Below are 18,284 nucleotides of genomic sequence, written 5' to 3'. Positions count from 1 at the left end.
AATAAAATCAGAAATGGAAAGGGAGACACTACAACTTATACTACAAAAATTCAAAGGATCATTAGTGGCTACTGTGAGCAACTATATGCAAATAAATTGGGAACCTAGAGAAAATGAATAAATTCCTAGACACATAAACCTATCAAGATTGTACCATGAAGAACTCCAAAGTGTGACCAGACCAATAACAAGTAACGAGATTGAAGTCATAATAAAAAGTCTGCCAGTAAAGAAAAGCCCAAGACCTGATGGCTTCACTTTTGAATTCCACCAAACATTTAAAGAAGAACTAATACCAATTCTACTCAAACTGTTCCAGAAAATAGAGGAGAAGGGAATACAAACTCGTTCTACAAGACCAGTATTACCCTGAGACCAAAACTAGACAAAGACAGATCAAAAAAAGATAATGACAGACCAATGTCCCTGATGAATATTGATGCAAAAATCTTCAACAAAATACTAGCAAACTGCATTCAACAAGACATTTAAAAGATCATTCTTCATGACCAAGTAAAATTTATCCCTGGAGTGCAAGGATGGTTCAACATACACAAATCAGGCCAGGAATGGTGACTCATGCCTATAATCCCAGCACTTTGGGAGCCTGGGCAACAAGGTGAAACCCTGTCTCCACCAAAAAACAAAAACAAAAAATTAGCCAGGCATGGTGGTGTGCGCCTGTGGTCTCAGCTATTCAGGAAGCTGAGGTGAAAGAATCACTTGAGCCTAGGAGGTAGAAGTTCCAAAGAGCCAAGATTGTGCTACTGCATTCCAACCTTGGTGACTGAGCAAGAACCTCGCTCAAACAAAAAAAAAAACAATAAAACTCCTACCAGAAATCAATCAATGTGACACATCATATCAACAGAGTGAAGGATATAAACCATATTATCGTTTCAATTGATGCTAAAAAAAAAAAAAAAAAGATAAAATTCAATGTCCCTCCATGATAAAAACCCTCAAAAAACTGGGTATACTTTGGGAGGCCAAGGCGGGCGGATCACAAGGTCAGGAGATTGAGACCATCCTGGCTAACACGGTGAAAACCCATCTCTACTAAAAAATACAAAAAAATTAGCCAGGTGTGGTGGCGGGTGCCTGTAGTCCCAGCTACTCGGGAGGCTAAGGCAGGAGAATGGTGTGAACCTGGGAGGCAGAGCTTGCAGTGAGCTGAGATCGCACCACTGCACTCCAGCATGGGCAAAACAGCGAGACTCTGTCTCAAAAAAAAAAAACCTGGGTATAAAAGGAACATGCCTCAACATAATAAAAACCATATGTGACAGACCCACAGATAGTTTCATACTGAATGGGAAAAAATTAACTCTTTCTTCTAAGATCTGGAAAAGACAAGGATGCCCACTTTCACCACTGTTATTCAACATAGTACTGGAAGTCCTAGCTAGAGCAATCAGACAAGAGAAATAAATAAAGAGCTTCCAAATTAGAGTAGAAGAAATCAAATTATCCTTGTTTGCAGATGACATAATCTTACATTTGGAAACACCTAAAGATGCCATCAAACAACTATTAGAACTGATAAACAAATTGCATAAAGTTACAGTAAACAAAGTCAACATATACAAATCAGTAGCATTTCTATATACCAACAATGAACAACTTGAAAAAGAAATTTAAAAAGTAATCCCCTGATGGTGCTTTTCATGTTCTAGCAATGCACACATTTTGGCCCTGGCTCCTGATACCACAAGTTTCTTTATCTACTTAGGCTCACTTATGGATGCATCACTTTTAAAAGCCAGGAATTTAGGAAAGGTTCATAACATCTTTATAGAACTTTAAGCTTTTTGAAGGGTAAACACTTGTAAAACTTCTCTAAAGAACTGGTTGGGTGCAATGGCTCAAACATGTAATCCTAGCACTTTGCGAGGTCATGGTGGCTGGATCACTTGAAATCAGTAGTTTGAGATCAACCTGACCAACATGGTGAAACCCTGTGTCTACTAAAAATACAAAAAAATTAGCTAGGCATGGTGGTGCATGCCTGTAGTCCCAGCTACTCGGGAGACTGAGGCAGGAGAATCACTTGAACCCGGGAGGTGGAGGTTGTGGTGAACCAGGATCATGCCACTGCACTCCAGCCTGGGCAACAGAACAAGATTTCATCTCAAAAAAACAAACAAAAAATTAAAAATTAAAAAATTAGAGTAAAAGTGAAGAGAGTTTGATTAATGGGTACAAAAATACACTTGGAATAAGTTTTAGTGGTCCAGCAGCACAGTAGGGTGACTGTAGTTGTCAATCATGTATTGCATATTTCAAAATAGCTGGAAGAGATTTGAAATGTTCTCAACACAAAGAAATAATCAATGTTTGAGGTGATGACCAATTACCCTGATTTGATTATTACACATTGTATCATGTATCAAAATATCACATGTACTCCCATGCATATGTACAATTATAATGTATCAATAAGTATTTAGTAAAAGACAAAAAGAAACAATTATTTGAAACTTTCAAGCAAATAGGGAAATAAGCTGACAATTACTACAAATATCAAGAAGGAATCCATTGGCTAGATAACTTAGAAAAAATACTGTTTTTGAGCCAATAAGTGTTTATAAAACATTTAAATAATACAAGGAGGCCAGGCACGGTGGCTCACACCTGTGATCCCAGCACTTTGGGAGGCTGAGGCTGGAGGATCACTTGAGATCAGGAGTTTGAGATCAGCCTGGCCAACATGGCAAAATCCCATCTCTACTAAAAATACAAAAATAAGCCAGGTGTGGTGGTGCACGTCTGTAGTCCCAGCTACTCGGGAGGCTGAGGCAGAAGAATCACTTGAACCTGGGAGGCGGAGGTTGGAGTGAGCTGAGATTGTGCCATTGCACTCTAGCCTGGGCAACAGAGTGAGACTCCGTCTCAAAAACAAATAATAATAATAAATAAAAACAAAGAAAGGTAAGCAGAAGTTGTATCATATCACAACTCTGGTCTTGGTAGAAGGGTTTGGGGTATCTAGCATTTATCATTTAAAGACCTGAATTTAATTGTTATTTACTTCCATTTATGACAGGGATCATATTCATTCACTCACCTGAGCTGAAATTTGGCTTTCTGTAGTGACTGTAGGAGAGTCTAACAATGGACAGCACTGGAAAATTATCGCTTCTATACTAAATGTTAAACTGTTTAATATTATTAAAATAATATTAAAATTTGGGGATAATATTTTAGGTTTATGTGTATATCCCAGAAGTTTATTCTTTAATAGTGATGTTTGTTATCAACTTCGGCTTCAGCTGAAGAGTGACTCATTTTTTGTCCCTTTTGGCATTTGGCTGAAATTTGTATTCAGTGCACCTCTAATGGAGGCATAATGGGGTATGAAAATATGGGAAAGGCAAAATTAATTCCAGATGATGGCATTAGTGAAGGTTGAGTGGGGAACAGACATTTGAGATGGACAATGAAACATGAGGAGGCTTCTAACAGGCAGAGATGGGTGATAGAAAAAGGGCATTTCAGGCCAAAAAGTGTGCTTGAATCTTTCCTATAAAACTGTATGCACACAGGCGTGGTGGCTCATGCCTATAATGCCAGCACTTCGGGAGGCCAAGGTAGGCACATCACCTGAGGTCAGGAGTTTGAGACCAGCCTGGTCAACATGATGAAACCTCGTCTCCACTAAAAATACAAAAATTAGCCAGGCATGGTTGTGCACACCTGGAATCCCAGCTACTTGGGAGGCTGAGGTTGCAGTGAGCCAAGCTCACACCACTGCACTCCAGTCCGGGTGACAGAGTGAGACTCCATCTCAAAAAAAAAAACTGTATGCACTCAGCCATGATGCTTGTCTTCTGTGATTCCTACCTCCCACTGCTTCCATAGGATTCCTACCTCCAAGCTTCCATAATGAAATCCTTACCTTTTCATTTCAAATTTATGTCTTTAGTTTTTCTCAGCTCTCCTATAAATAACATGTTTTTACATACACACAGAATATGCTTATGTATACCGAAGTAACTATTTCCTATAGGAACTCTTTGATAACAAGAAAAGTGCTGCTGTTATTAATTAGCATATGATGATTCAGTGTGACATGCTTTCTGAGTTACTCTGGCTGGAAGTTTAGAGATAACACTAATTAGAGCTTGTAATGTTAATACATTAAGTAGAGTCGGAGTGTCATTTTATCAATCACTTTCACTCTAACCAAACCCTGAACACTAATGGGAACCATACTCTGTCACTTGTTCAAATATTTTACCTGAAGTCCTCAGATTTGTTCTCTTTAGTGTGTTAGGATGTTGAACTTCAACTGTTTTCCATTACTTGAAGTGGGTTAAATGCAGAAAGTTGGGGGTGCCATACCACTTCCAGTTCAGATCATCATGTTTCTTTGATTAAGCACTATAGTAGTCAATTTTTGCTAAGTAAGTCTTTAGTAATAAATGAACCTAAACCTCAGTTTCCTCTTTGCTCACATTATATTATGTCAGCTAGTGGCTGAGACTCTGACCCACGTAATGTCTTATTCTAGAACCCAGGCAGAAGGACCAGCCTCTATTCAGAACATGACTTTCTCTTGGTGGAGGGAAAGAGCAGTCACACTAGTAGAGAAGGGCAGTGACTCTTTCATTTTATTTTATTTTTTTGAGACGGAGTCTCGCTCTGTCGCACAGGCTGGAGTGCAGTGGCCGGATCTCACCTCACTGCAAGCTCCGCCTCCCGGGTTCACGCCATTCTTCTGCCTCAGCCTCCCGAGTAGCTGGGACTACAGGCACCTGCCACCTCACCCGGCTAGTTTTTTGTATTTTTTAGGAGAGACGGGGTTTCACCGTGTTAGCCAGGATGGTCTCGATCTCCTGACCTCGTGATCCGCCCGTCTCGGCCTCCCAAAGTGCTGGGATTACAGGCTTGAGCCACCGCGCCCGGCCTTGAGAAAGGCAGTGGCTCTTAAAGCTTCCACCCAGAACTGTCAGATTGTCACTTCCACTTGTATTTTATTGACCAAAGCAAGATTCATGTTTCTAAACTTTGTGATTACAATATGACATTTTTCTGAGGAGAGGAGGAAAATCCCATCATGGGATCATAGCCTACGGGGCAGCACTGGAAGTCACATAGTAGTGGGCAAGCCTGTCTATTCCTCTAATGGACAGCAAATATTTGGTAACAGTATTTCAATCTACCACAGGCATTTAGTGGACTTACCTTTTCACTTATTTATGTAAATATTATTTCCAGGCTTTTCCTGTTTGTTTTCCTCCAAAAATTATGTTTCCAACTATAAGCGAATAGTGGCAACCCTAAATTATGTCTTTTTAAAAGAGAACTCTGTCTCTATTTCAGGACTTTCACAGGATCTTATTCTCCTGTGTAGTCAACCCTCTTGCAGCTGGTGTTTAAATCCGAATAAGGTCACTGGCTGGCATTCACAGGTGAACCTTCTGGTTCTGTGCCCCAAGAGAAGAGAAGGAGAGAGGGGGAAGAATGCAACATTCATTTATTTACAAATATTTATTGAATACTTTCTGTGTGCCAGCAGTATTGTAGATGCTAGGGATGGAGGAGTAAACAAAGCAAAGCTTGTTGAGCTTCCACTAAGAAAACAAACAATATGATGTTATGTGGTAAAAATGCTATGATGACAAGTAAAGAAAGGAGAGAATGACTGGGTAAGGTGATAAGAGGAAACCTTTCAGAGGTGACATTTGAGCAGAACCTTCATTAAAATGAGGGTATGAGCTAGAAGCATCTGGGAGGAAAATCATTCTCCCTCTATTCTCCTCGTCTCTACTAAGTGTACAAAAATTAGCAGGGCATGGTGGTACATGCCTGTAATCCCAGCTACTCGGGAGGCTGAGGCAAGAGAATCACTTAAACCCGAGGGGCAAAGGTTGCAGTGAGCCAAGATCGCGCCACTACACTTTAGCCTGGGCGACAGAACAAGACTGTCTCAGAAAAAAAAAAAAAAAAGTTTTTTTTTCCTTAAAACTTTTGTGATCTCCATTGCTGACATTAGTGGGTGCCAGTTGCATGAAATTCCAGGATGTTTATCTAACCTAGGGTGCTCCCTTCTCTGAGGGGAAGAAGTAGATGCCAGGAGAGGTTTAAACCATTAAGTGGCTGGCATACTGGGTGTAGCTGGAATGTACCTCAAGCAGGCACGTCAGTCCACTTCTTTGGCTACATTTTTGAAAGGTGTGTCAAAGTTTAGCATTACTCCTGGGGATGGTCTGCTCCTGAAGAGCAGGCCAGGAAAATTACCAGTAAGTGACTAAATGAATAAATGGTAAAATGTCGCAGTTCCCTCTCCACAGAGCCTCGCACAAAAGGTAGCCATTACATAGGCCACTGTCAAACAGTCCTCTGAGAGATTCCCACACTCTTCCTCTTCCCTCTAGACTAGCCATCTGCCCCAATCCCTCCCTTGAGCAGCCACTTCTATTTTTTCTCCCACTACAGCAGCCAGCCCCACCGCCTGGTGTAGAGCTTGAAGATGAAACGGGACGATAGGATGGGCAGAAACTGCTCTGCAATAGCTACATCATCCCCGGTTGCATACTAAGAAAACCACGAGGGTCACCACACCCTGGAGGTGACATTCGCATGATTTATGCCTCTCTTGGGCTTTAGATTTTATTCCTTTACTTTTCTATAACTCTGTCATGGCCAGTTTAAAGGGCTCAATGTCATGTCCTCCCATTAACAACCAAGAGTATAGTGCAAACCCTGCCGTGTGTGCTTCTTTATAAAAGGTCAAAGTAAAAAGGAAATCTATACCAGAGAGCCTCTAGATACTATTTCCAGCTTCGGGGGAGTCCACAGTAGGTACTTCCACGGGTAGAGAACATTGTCTTAGACTGGGATAAGGGTTGGTATTCGCAGTCCCCTTCCTACGTTCTGTCCATTGTAAAGACCTGGGTCAGCGCTGAGCCTCGCCCTCCTCGCTGGAACTACAACTCCCAGGATGCCCTGCGGCATGGGAGTGCGCACGCGCGTCGGAGTCGGAGGAGGAACCCGCCGCACCGACAGGGCGGTCGAGTGAGGGAGCTGCTGGCGAGTGGGTCAGGCAACTCCTTGGGAGGCCGACGCGGGCGGACGGGCGGGTGCTGGGAACCGAGCCTAGGCTTGCAGCCGGCAGTTTCCGTGGATCTGTGAAGAAGTCGGCGGCCCCTGCGGGCGCCAGTCAGGTAAGCCCAGCCCGGTGCTTTCCAGGAAGTCCGTCTGCGGGCGCGGGCTGGGAGTCGCACCGGCCATGGTGGCTGAGGAGGGAGAGGTTGCTGCCCGCCGGCCGCCCGACTCCCGGCTCCTTCCCGACGGGTCCGTCTGGGGGAGCGGGGGCACACGGGGGCTGCTTCTCCGCGAACGGCCCGGGCCGGGGGCGTGGGGCGCGCTGGGCGTCGCCCGCCGGTCGAGGCGCGCGAACCCGGCGTTCCCGGTGAATCACCCTCGGCCCGGGCGCCCGGGTTCAGGACCGGCCCTCTCCCCTCCAGCGGAGCCGCGGCCGAGCTGGCTCCCTGCACCCCACCCAGCATCGCCGGGACACGATAGCACCAAGCCTCCTTCAAAGGCTTCGGCTTTTTAAAAGTTGGGGCGGCGGAGTAGGGGAGCCAAAACTTAGGGCACACCCTTTTTGTGATTGAAATGTGGCTGCCCTTGCATTCTCCGATTTGATCTGTCTGCTCTTAGAATTAAGTTCCTAGCTCCCAGGCAGCACAGCTGGATCCGGCTGGGAAGTTTGTGTGTTAGTTTGTTTTGAGGACGTGACTGGGTCGTTATATTTTTGCTTGCAGCGGGTGGTGTGTTTCCTCCGCAAGCCTGCATTCTGATTGCAAACAGAAATGGGAAACAGCCACAGTTTCTTTCTTTCTTTTTAATGTTTAGTTAAGAATCGCATTTCCAACTTGCCCTTGGCCTGTGTTAAAACCAAAAGTCATCTGGCAATGAACACTGCAGTAAAACTTACCCCAGGAGGCCATACTTCAACAGGAAATAAGCCTGTGGAGATTTAAGTTGGTTATGTGCAGTCTTCCTTGGTTTGTAACATTTTCATGCAGCTCATGTGTCCTTTTCTGAGAAACCTTCAGATTAATTTTTTTGGCAGATTAAATTAATTAATTGGCCCGTCAAAAATATATTAGGCTTGGAAAAATAGCTTTGCCAAGGCTCATTTACTCTTGCTCATTTACTCTTCTTCCTAGGCACCTTTTCACCTGTAAGAGTCAGCAGTTATAATATTACAGTCCCCTTTCTTACACATTCCTACGAAAGGAACAAAACTAATTAAAATGTCCAAATATATTTTAGCTCTTCGAGCTTTCTTTGCTTTTGCAACTCTCAGAAATTCTAGTTTGCTAATCTTTAAAATTAGGTTGTTGGACCAGATGACCCCCAAGATTATTCTGCCCCTAAATATTTCTGGATTTTAAAAGTTCATTTATTTTACTCATTCAGGAAACACTGGCCATATGAATTCCAAGCCCTATGCTAGCCATGAGAAAGAGCAAACATGAGTTCTTGAGAATGCTGTAGACCTACTGCTCAATTTTATTTAATCATGTATTTTTATGACTAATTCCTAAATTTTGTGGTATATCCAATATGCTAACCTACACTGTAATTAATAACTTCATCTGAAGTTAAATATGTACAGGTCAAATCCCATTCAAAGATTTTTCGTTCGTAAATACTGGCCCATTGAAACAAAACAGGTTTGGTATGACAGAAAGGCCCTGAATGGTGGAGGGCAGTCTTTTCAAACTTTAACATGCGTAATTCACTCAGGATATTGTAAGCTTAAAGTAGAGCCCAAAGTCTATATGTCTGATAGGTGATGCTCTCAGAGACCACACTTTGAATGTCAAGTGTGGGGAAGTAATTTTAGAGATATTTTAAGGTGTTTTTAATGGCAATTTAAATACTGATACTGATAACTGATATTAGATACATACTTGATGGCTTTTTCAACTCTCGGTTTTTAAAAATACTGTAATCCTATTAACTCTAACAAGAAAAATTGTCTTCATAAGTTTTTCTCTTTCTTTCCTTTTCCTTTCTCTTTGCTAGTTTGTCTTTTTTCTCTTTGCTTTTTTTTTTCCTCTCCTTCTCTTCCTTCCTTGTTTTCACTCACATTAATTTGGCAATTCATGAATTCAAGTATGTGTCTTGCCCCATTCTGTACAAAGTAGTGTTTTAGGCTCTTGGTGAATATGTGTAAGACATGAGGCCAGGGCTGGGCTTGGTGGCTCTCACACCTGTAATCCTAGCACTTTGGGAGGCCAAGGTGGGAAGATTGCTTGAACCCAGGTGTTTGAAACCAGTCTGGGCAACATAGCAAGACCCTGTCTCTACAAAATAAAATAAATTAGCTGGGTGTAGTGGTGATGCCTGTAGTCCTGGCTACTCAGGAGGCTGAGGCAGGAGGATTGCTTGAGCCCAGGAGTTTGAGATTACAGTTAGAGACAATGATTGTGCCACTTCACTCTAGCCTGTGTGACAGAGTAAGACCCTGTCTCTCTAAAAAAAGAAAATATGTATATATATATATAAATATGAATGACATGGTTCCTGTCTAGGACCTTATTCTCTTTGGGATTAGGCAGATGTACTTATGTATAGTCCACAGCACTTGTAAGAGCCACCTCTAGGGAATAAAAAGGTAGTAGATATTTAGGAGAGATCTTTTCCAGTTGTAGGAGTGGGGAACAAATAAAGTCAATATTTTTTTCCATTCAGTGGTCATCTCTTTCCCTAGGCTATACTGTCTATACTGTTTGAGTGTATGTGACATATATCTACATATAGTGCAATTCTGTAAATTTATTTTATTTGGAACCTGAGATGAGCCAGAAACATGAAGATAATTAGAACCGGATGTGGTGGCACACTTCTGTAGTACCAGCCAATTGGGAGGTTGAGGCAGGAGTATCACTTGAGTCCAAGAGTTCCAGGACAGCCTGGGCAACATAGCAAGACCCTGTCTCAAAAACTAAAACAAAAGAGAAAATCAATTAGATCTGAGCAATATCATAGGGAGGATGAGAGGCTGTGGGGATAAAAATATACCTGGATAGAGGGAGAGAGAAAGATAAAGAGGAGGATCCAGTAAACAGTAGAGGGAAAAAAGACTTTTAGTAAGGTTTTCTGGTGTCAGTCTGATGTATACTGATATTTAGGCTGTGTTATAGCTGGCAAACTATTCTTCACGCTTTTCAGTTGCTCTTAAATTTAATATGTGTGAGGTCTCTCGATTAGAATAGATAAGGAGGGCATTATTCTCTAGGCTCTATGGCTAAAGTGCTATCATCCCTTGGTCATTGATAGTCCTTGCTGACATTTGATTTACATGCAGTTTTATGTCAGATCCTTTAAAATCACAAATATATGGAGAGAAAAATGGTATAGACAATAGAAAATTCTACTGGGCCTATAACTGGTCCATTAAGTTCTTGTTTAAATTGTAAACAATCAAATTTAATTTGGTGTTTATAAAAAGTTATATATGTGAATGTACATTCTTGTATCTATATGTGTCTAATCCATTAGCTTATTTACAATGATGAAAGAATAGAAGTGTGAATAAATCAGAATGGCACATGATTGAAAATGCTGTGTAACTGAAAATGCATTTGTGTAGTCTTGAGGAGTTTCATTTGAAACAAAATTGTTAGTGTGTATCTTGAGGCAGAATGCTACTTTGTATTTTTATTGATGTGTAATTGACATTCAATAAAATGCACATGATATCTAGTTCAAGGAGTTCTGACAATTTTCTACATTGTAACTTCTACCAAAATAAGATAGAAAACTTTTTTTTTTTTTTTTTTTTTGAGACAGAGTCTCTCTTTGTAGCCCAGGCTGGAGTGCAGTGGCATGATCTCGGCTCACTGCAAGCTCCGTCTCCCGGGTACACGCCATTCTCCTGCCTCAGCCTCCCGAGTAGCTAGCTGGGACTACAGGCGCACGCCACCACACCTGGCTAATTTTTTTGTATTTTTAGTAGAGACGGGGTTTCACTCTGTTAGCCAGGATGGTCTCGATCTCCTGACCTCGTGATCCACCTGCCTCGGCCTCCCAAAGTACGAGGATTATAGGCGTGAGCCACCGCGCCCGGCCAGAAAACTTTTTTTTTAAGTCACCGCAGAAAGTTCCCTCACCCACCTTCCTCCAAAGGCAATCACTTCCTGACTCCATAAATTTCTGACACTACAGAGTTTTTTTGACTGGTCTTGGACTTAACATAAATGGAGTCATACAGCATGTGCCTTTTTGTGTTTGGTTTCTTTCATGTAAGAAAGATTCATCTATTTTGTTGGCAAGTATCAGTGGTTTGTCCTTTTAAGTTGTTGAATAGTATTCCATTGTACGAATATACCCCAATTTGTGTTTTCTCCTTGATGGATATTTGGAATAAAGTTGTTACGAACATTCTTTTACAAGTTTCTTTTTCTTTTCTTTTTGAGACGGAGTCTTTCTCTGTCACCCAGGCTGGAGTGCAGTGGCGTGATCTCGGCTCACTGCAACCTCCACCTCCCAGGTTGAGGCCATTCTTCTGCCTCAGCCTCCCGAGTAGCTGGGACCACAGGCACCCGCCACCACACCTGGCTAATTTTTTCTATTTTTTAGTAGAGATGGGGTTTCACTGTGTTAGCCAGGATGGTCTCCATCTCCTAACCTCGTGATCCACCCACCTTGGCCTCCCAAAGTGCTGGGATTACAGGCGTGAGCCACTGCACCCGGCCTACAAGTTTCTTGATAAATACCTAGGAGTGGAGTTACTGAGTCATATGGTATGTGTATGTTTAACTTTATTAAAAATCTGCCCAACAGTTCTCCAAAGTGATTTATACACAGGAGTTCTACTTGCTGCATATTTTTAGTGTTGCCAATGTTTAGTGTTGTCAGCCTTTTCAATGTTAGTCACAGTACAGGATGTATGGTTGTACCTCATTATGGTTTTAATTTACATTTTTCTGATGATTAAGAATGTTGAGTGCTTTGTCATATGTTAATTGGCTATGCAGTATCTTTTTTTGTGAATTGTTTGTTCAAGTCTTACCTAGTCTTTCATTGGGTCATTCATCTTTTTATTGTTTGTAGGAGCTCTTTATATATTCAAGGTACAAGTTCTTTGTCACGTATGTAGATAGATGTGTTGGCATTTTTTTTTACACAGTCCCTTGTCTACTTTCTCAATGATATTGTGATGAGCAGAAATTTTTAATTTTTATAGTCTATTTTATCAATTTTTTATATTATGGCTAGTGTTTTTTGTCCTGACCAATAAATTTTTACCTGTGCCCAGGATTGCGAAGAAAGCTTTTTCTTCTAGAAGCTTTATTTTTCTAAGTTTTTCATTTGGGTCTGTGATTGATCTCAAAGTAATTATTATTGTGTTATGATATAAGATAGGGGTTTGGGTTCATTTTCCCCCTGGATATCCAGTTGTTCCAGCAACATAGGTTCAAGAAAACTTTAAACATAGGTTTAAGAAAAACTTTCCTTTCTCAGCCAGGAGTGGTGGCTCACACCTATAATCCCAGCACTTTGGGAGACCAAGGCAGGCAGATCATTTGAGCCTAGGAGTTTGAGACCAGCTTGGGCAACATGACAAAACCCCATTTCTACTAAAAATACAAAAATTAGCCAGGAGTACTGGCATGCACCTATAGTCCCAGCTGCCTGGGGGGCTGAGGCAGGCAGATCATCTGAGGGAGGTGGAGGCTGCAATGAGCTGTTATCGTGCCACTGCACTCCAGCCTGAGTGACAGAGTAAGACCCTGTCTCAAGACAAAACAAAACAAACCTCTTTTTTGTTTGTTTGTTTTTCTCCATTAGATTGACTTGGCATCTTAGCTCATCAACTGAGCTACTTTGCATTTTAGTTGTGCTTATATTATCAGTTTCTTAAGCATGGACCCTGATCTTAAAAATAAAATTTTTATGCTCCTCTTCCAGATTGGGACTTGACTGAGATTGATCCAGGGCTAGTTACCATATATTTCCTGATGGAAGAATGTTAGGTATGAATTTGAATTTTAAATGGCTTTTCTGTGGGTTGAATTAACGGAGGCAACCCATTTTAGGAGCAATTGCATGTTTCTTATAAAACAGGCAGATGTTTAGAATGAAGGAGATGTAAGCCTGGAGAGATCACCTAGGACTCCAACATAGCAAGCTATAGGGAGCTTAATATTTTCTTGTTTATTGGCTTGATCTAAATAGATGCAAATATATATAAGCCATGTGTTTTAGTTTCCATCTTTTTCTGTTTTGTTTTGTTTTGAGACAAGGTCTCAATTTGTCACCCAGTTTGGAGTGCAGTAGTGTGATCTCAGCTCACTGCAGCCTCGACCTCCTGGACTCAAGCAGTCCTTCAGCCTTAGCCTCCCAAGTATTAATAGCTGGGACTACAGGCATGCACCACCACACATGGCTAATTTTTGTATGTTTAGTAGAGATGGAGTTTCATCATGTTTCCCAGGCTGTCCTTGAACTCCTGAGCTCAAGCAGTCTGCTCACCTTGGCCTCCCAAAGTACTGGGATTACAGGCTGAGCCACCACACACAGCCTTAGTTTCCATGTTTCTACTCCGTTGTCTATTCCAGTCCTTCGTGACGCAATTCCTGAATTTGCCTTGGAACAATTTTTAGAGAGACAGTTTGGTTATTTCTTTTCTTTTAAGTTTATTTGCTGATAATACAATACATTGATAACATTATTTTAAAAAGAATGTCACCCCAACCTCATTATTCTTATGTAGCTATTTTTACTTTTCCTCATTTTTTTCCAGGCCTTAGTCATGCACATACATATTTTTGTATGATTGTAATCATAGTGTGCATGTTGTATTTTATTCAGAGATTGAGTTGTAACTAGTGAATGCTGTCTCCCTTAGGTAGATCACCCTTGTTAGTAAAGACAAATATTAGAGATGGAGAAAAGACAACTGGGGACTTACCAGTGAGGAGTCTTGAATCCTAAAGCTTAACTAAAATAGAAGCAGAAAAAAGCTAAGATTTTCAAAGACAGGATTACCCTTCTGTGGAAATGCAGGACAACTTTGGTTTCCTTATTCATTCCTTCCCCCTTTCTCTAATATATAACAGCTTTAGTGAGATATAATTCACACACCATACAATTCATCCATTTAAAGTATACAATTCAGTGGATTTTGGTACATTCAGAATTGTAGAACCATCGCCACCATTTTGGAACATTTTCATCACACCAAAAATAAACCCCTTACCATTAGCAGTTGCCACCTACTTCCTCCCAATTCCCCCCTTGTCTCCCCCGTCCAGCCCTAGGCAACCACTAATCTACTCTCAAGATTTGTCTATTCTGGACGTCTCATATAAATGGAATCATATAATATGTTGTATTTTGTGACTGGCTTCTTTCACCCCTATAGTACTCTCAAGAGTTCATTTTCACGCCTATAATCCCAGCACTTTGGGAAGCTGAGGTGGGTGGATCACGAGGTCAGGAGATTGAGACCATCCTGGCCAACATGGTGAAACTTCATCTCTACTAAAAATACAAAAATTAGCCAGGCATGTTGGCACACTGGGAGGCTGAGGCAGGAGAATCGCTTGAACCCAGGAGGTGGAGGTTGTAGTGATCCAGGATCGCGCCACTGCACTCCAGCCTGGTGACAGAGCAAGACTCCATCTCAAAAAAAGAAAAGAAAAGAAAAATACTGAAATACAGTCAAAGGTTCCTCCTCAGTTGTGCACCCTTTTTGAGCAATAAAGATTTCCACTCCCTCGGGTATATATGTTCAACACCTGAACCCACTCACTAAGGAAGGTACACAAAGACACTAAGACAAACTTACAGACTAAGGTAACATGTACAGCGATGATAACCCGCTGCAAATAAACAGTTTCATATCTGGACATAACTAAGCATGAACATCATGATAAGTACATACAAGTGAACACAGTTCCTGAAGTGTCTGTGAGAAAGTGGATAAAAATATGGTAAACTGGAAGAAAATGAGGGCTGGGTGTGTTACTGTGAATGGGAGTGTGGTGGCAAGTTGAATTTATTAAAGTATAGGCTCGCGATGTTTAAAAACACTTCCTAGAGCTTTCAGTAAAGTTTTTATGAATACAACCAGTAGCAATTATCTGATACATGTATATTATTTGATATATAGAGAGAGACTTTTAGAGGTAAGAAGATTGTTGTATTTCCTTAACCATAGCATAGCAATTCTTTTGAGCAGGATATTATTAGTAATACTTACACAATAGGGGATTTCCATCCATGTGGAAAATTACAGCCAACAAAATATTTTCATTCCCTGGGTGTGGTGGTGTAACTTTGATGAGTTAAGGAATATTCCCTTGATATGCATACCAGTAAAGAAAGAGGAAGCCCCTCAAATGTATATAAGTCTGGCTTATATTCAGGCAGCCCTTGCCCTGAGGCAAACATGACAAGATATGATACAACCCGAAGATTTATTTTCATTCATGGTAGGCTGTAATTAACACAGGTTAGTACTCTTAGAGAACTGTTCTTTTTTTGGATTTTCCTCTTTAATATGCCCACTTGAGTGCTAGACCAGCTGAGTTGGGGGTCTAATTTCACTGGAAATGCCAATAAATACTTGATGATTTCAAAGTCACGCCCACCCCACCCCTTTTGTTTTTCTGCTGTTGTCCCTAAGATTTAGTTTCTTGGAGAAAAATTACAGAACCCTACACAGAAATGGACCAAGGGAGATGTGTAGGATTTCACCTCTGCAAGGCCTTTGGTGCAGGTGGGCTCTTCTGTTAGTCTTCAGCACACCCTCTATGCTTGCCTTTCCTCTGCCACTTTTCTTGAACCCCCATTATTATTCCTTGTCAAGTCATCTCACTTTCTGCTTTCCTTAGACATTGGCCAACATTCCAAGTGATATAGTGTGCCCTCCACCAGAGAATAGCTGGCACTGCTTTAAGCCCCTTAACCTTCCCTCCTACCTCAGAAGAAACTGTTTTCTCTTTTCTTCTCCCACTGCCTGAATCTGGTCTAGCACACAAGGGGAGCCTCTGCAGAAATGTTATTTGAACTGGTCTCTGAAAGATGTGAAAGGATTTGAACATGAGAAAGAGTGCAAAAGGACATTTCCTGTGTAATGAACCGTGTGATGTAAGGGCTGCAGGCGGAAGAGCATGGAGGCGTACTTAACTTCTGTGTAACACAGGGTGTGTGAAGATTGCTCCTTTCCCTTTACTTCTTCTTGCCCTGGCTTCCTTCCCAACCCCAACCTTTTCCAGCCTGTGCTTTGATCTCTTTGCTTAGTATATACTTCTCCACCCTCTCTGTCTAGCTAATTCTGTCCCTCCCTGACCACCCACAGTGATCTCTGAATTTCTGTACACTAATAGCCAGTACCATTCTTTTGGCAGTTAATTATATATTTTCTTGAAAAAAAAAAAAAAAAGCACTTTATGTGCATGTCTCATTTTCCCAAATAGAGTATATTAGTCAAGGTATTTAGGTCTCAGGGAACAGAAACCCACTTAAGCTAGCTTGCTAGATGGTATGATGGCAGAGCTGGGAGTTGTAGTGCGTTTCTATAGTAAGGCCGCTGAGGTCCCTGAAATGACCTACAGCTGGAACCCAGAGCAGGCACTTTGAAAGTCTCTGTCCTCTCTCTGCTTGTAGGGCTCTCTTGGGCTTCTTTCTGTGCCTCTGCTCCATTTTCAGACATTAATTTTGATTTTAAAAAAGTAGTATGCGTTACTATGTAATTTATCTTGATTGCTGAGCTTTTTTGTACCCTGTTAAGTCTTGTGCCTGAGGCAGGTGCCTCTCCTTTCTTTCTTCCCTCTAGCCCCAGCCCTGCTTCATTCTCTTCCCTACAGACTGACCACTGGTGCTTTCCCCTTAGCTTCAGCTTCAAGGTGACTAGCTTGTTGTGGTAGTGCCTCCAGACTTGGTGATACCTTATGTCTCAACTTGAGTTTTGTCTCCCAGCTTTCCAGATTCCTGGAGAAGAACTGAATTTGGTCCATCCTGGTTAGATTGAGGGTGGTGACCCCTGTACCAAACAGCTGTGAAAAATGGGACATTGTTATGTTGTTGCTTTGGCTGTATATTTCACAGGGACTGGAGTAAGGAGTGGGTTCCCACACACAAGGAGGTTTGGGGTTGTTCATCTCAAAACATGCTTATTTTGATGTCAGAAGGAAGTGACCATACCTTCTCTTTTTTGGTATGTTCCCTGCATCTGGCAGATTGACAGCTAAGAAATAGGTGTAATTCTCTCTCTCTTTTTTTTTTTTTCCATTTTGTTTTGTTTTTGAGACTGGGTCTCACTCTATTGCGTAGGCTGGAGTGCAGGTGTGATCATAGCTCCCTGCAACCTCCGCCTCCCAGGCTCAAACAATCCTCCCACCTTAGCCTCCCCTAGTAGCTGGAACTATAGGTACATGCCACCATGCCTGGCTAATTTTTTTTGTATTTTTTATAAAGATGGGGTCTCTTTATGTTGCCCAGGCTGGTCTCAAACTCCTGGGCTCAAGCAATCCTTCCGCCTTGGCCTCCCATATTGCTGGGATTACCGATGTGAGCCACTGCACTCAGTCTTCTCTGATTTAGTGTCTGTTTATTCCTATGACTGACCATTTGATCATTAGGATTAACTTTTAGGTATAATAGTCAATTCAGAACAATTTTTTTTTTCGAGACAGGCTTTCGCTCTGTCATCCAGGCTAGAGTGCAGGTGTGATCATAGCTCACTGCAGCCTTGAACTCCTGAGTTCAAACGATCCTCCTGCCTCAGGCTCCCAAGTAGCTGGGACTACAATTTGTACACCACCACACCTGGCTAATTTTTCTAGTGAGCAATATTTGTAATACTTAAAATGAATTACTAAAATTTATGTTATCATTTGGAAATTTTCTAATTTTATAGCAGATTAAATATTTTTTAAACATTGCTTTTTGAAATTTGTTTCCCAGTTCAGAAAGAATAGGGGAGTAGAATATTGATAATCAAAGAGTGACAATACAGTACAACTTTACTGACTCTGCTCCCAGCCCCATTAGGATATGATAAAACTAAGTACTCACATCATTGATCTCAGTGCTTACTGAGTCCCCTTATATTACTTTATTTTATATTAATTTAGTGTCTGTCATGTTGCAGGCACTATATTAGGGGCTGATAATGTAAAAGTAGGTCCTTGCCCTCAAAGTGCTCACAGTCTCTGGTGGAGATAGATATTTACGCAACTGATTACGGTCTGGTGAAATAAATGTTGATAGAAGTGTGGGCAAAGTGGTGGCTAGCACCTCTCTTCTAT

At 41.5% G+C, this 18,284-nt stretch overlaps 1 protein-coding gene across 2 annotated transcripts in view; it reads left to right on the top strand.

Moving 5' to 3' along the window:
- The first annotated feature begins 6,962 nt into the window (after nucleotides 1–6,962).
- Nucleotides 6,963–18,284, top strand: part of TMOD3 (tropomodulin 3) — a 79,729-nt gene continuing 68,407 nt past the window's right edge. Inside the window, exon 1 of one of the 2 annotated variants that reach the window (XM_033190105.1) lies at nucleotides 6,963–7,169. The gene's annotated coding sequence lies outside the window, so the exon portion shown is untranslated. The remainder of the gene's footprint in view (nucleotides 7,170–18,284) is intronic. The other variant, XM_033190106.1, reaches the window with a different exon arrangement.

Source organism: Trachypithecus francoisi, unplaced genomic scaffold (genome assembly GCF_009764315.1).
Source record: "Trachypithecus francoisi isolate TF-2019V2 unplaced genomic scaffold, Tfra_2.0 Lachesis_group3, whole genome shotgun sequence".
Taxonomy (NCBI): domain Eukaryota; kingdom Metazoa; phylum Chordata; class Mammalia; order Primates; family Cercopithecidae; genus Trachypithecus; species Trachypithecus francoisi.
The sequence above is the reverse complement of the archived record's forward strand: the minus strand, read 5'-3'. Positions and strand labels throughout refer to the sequence as shown.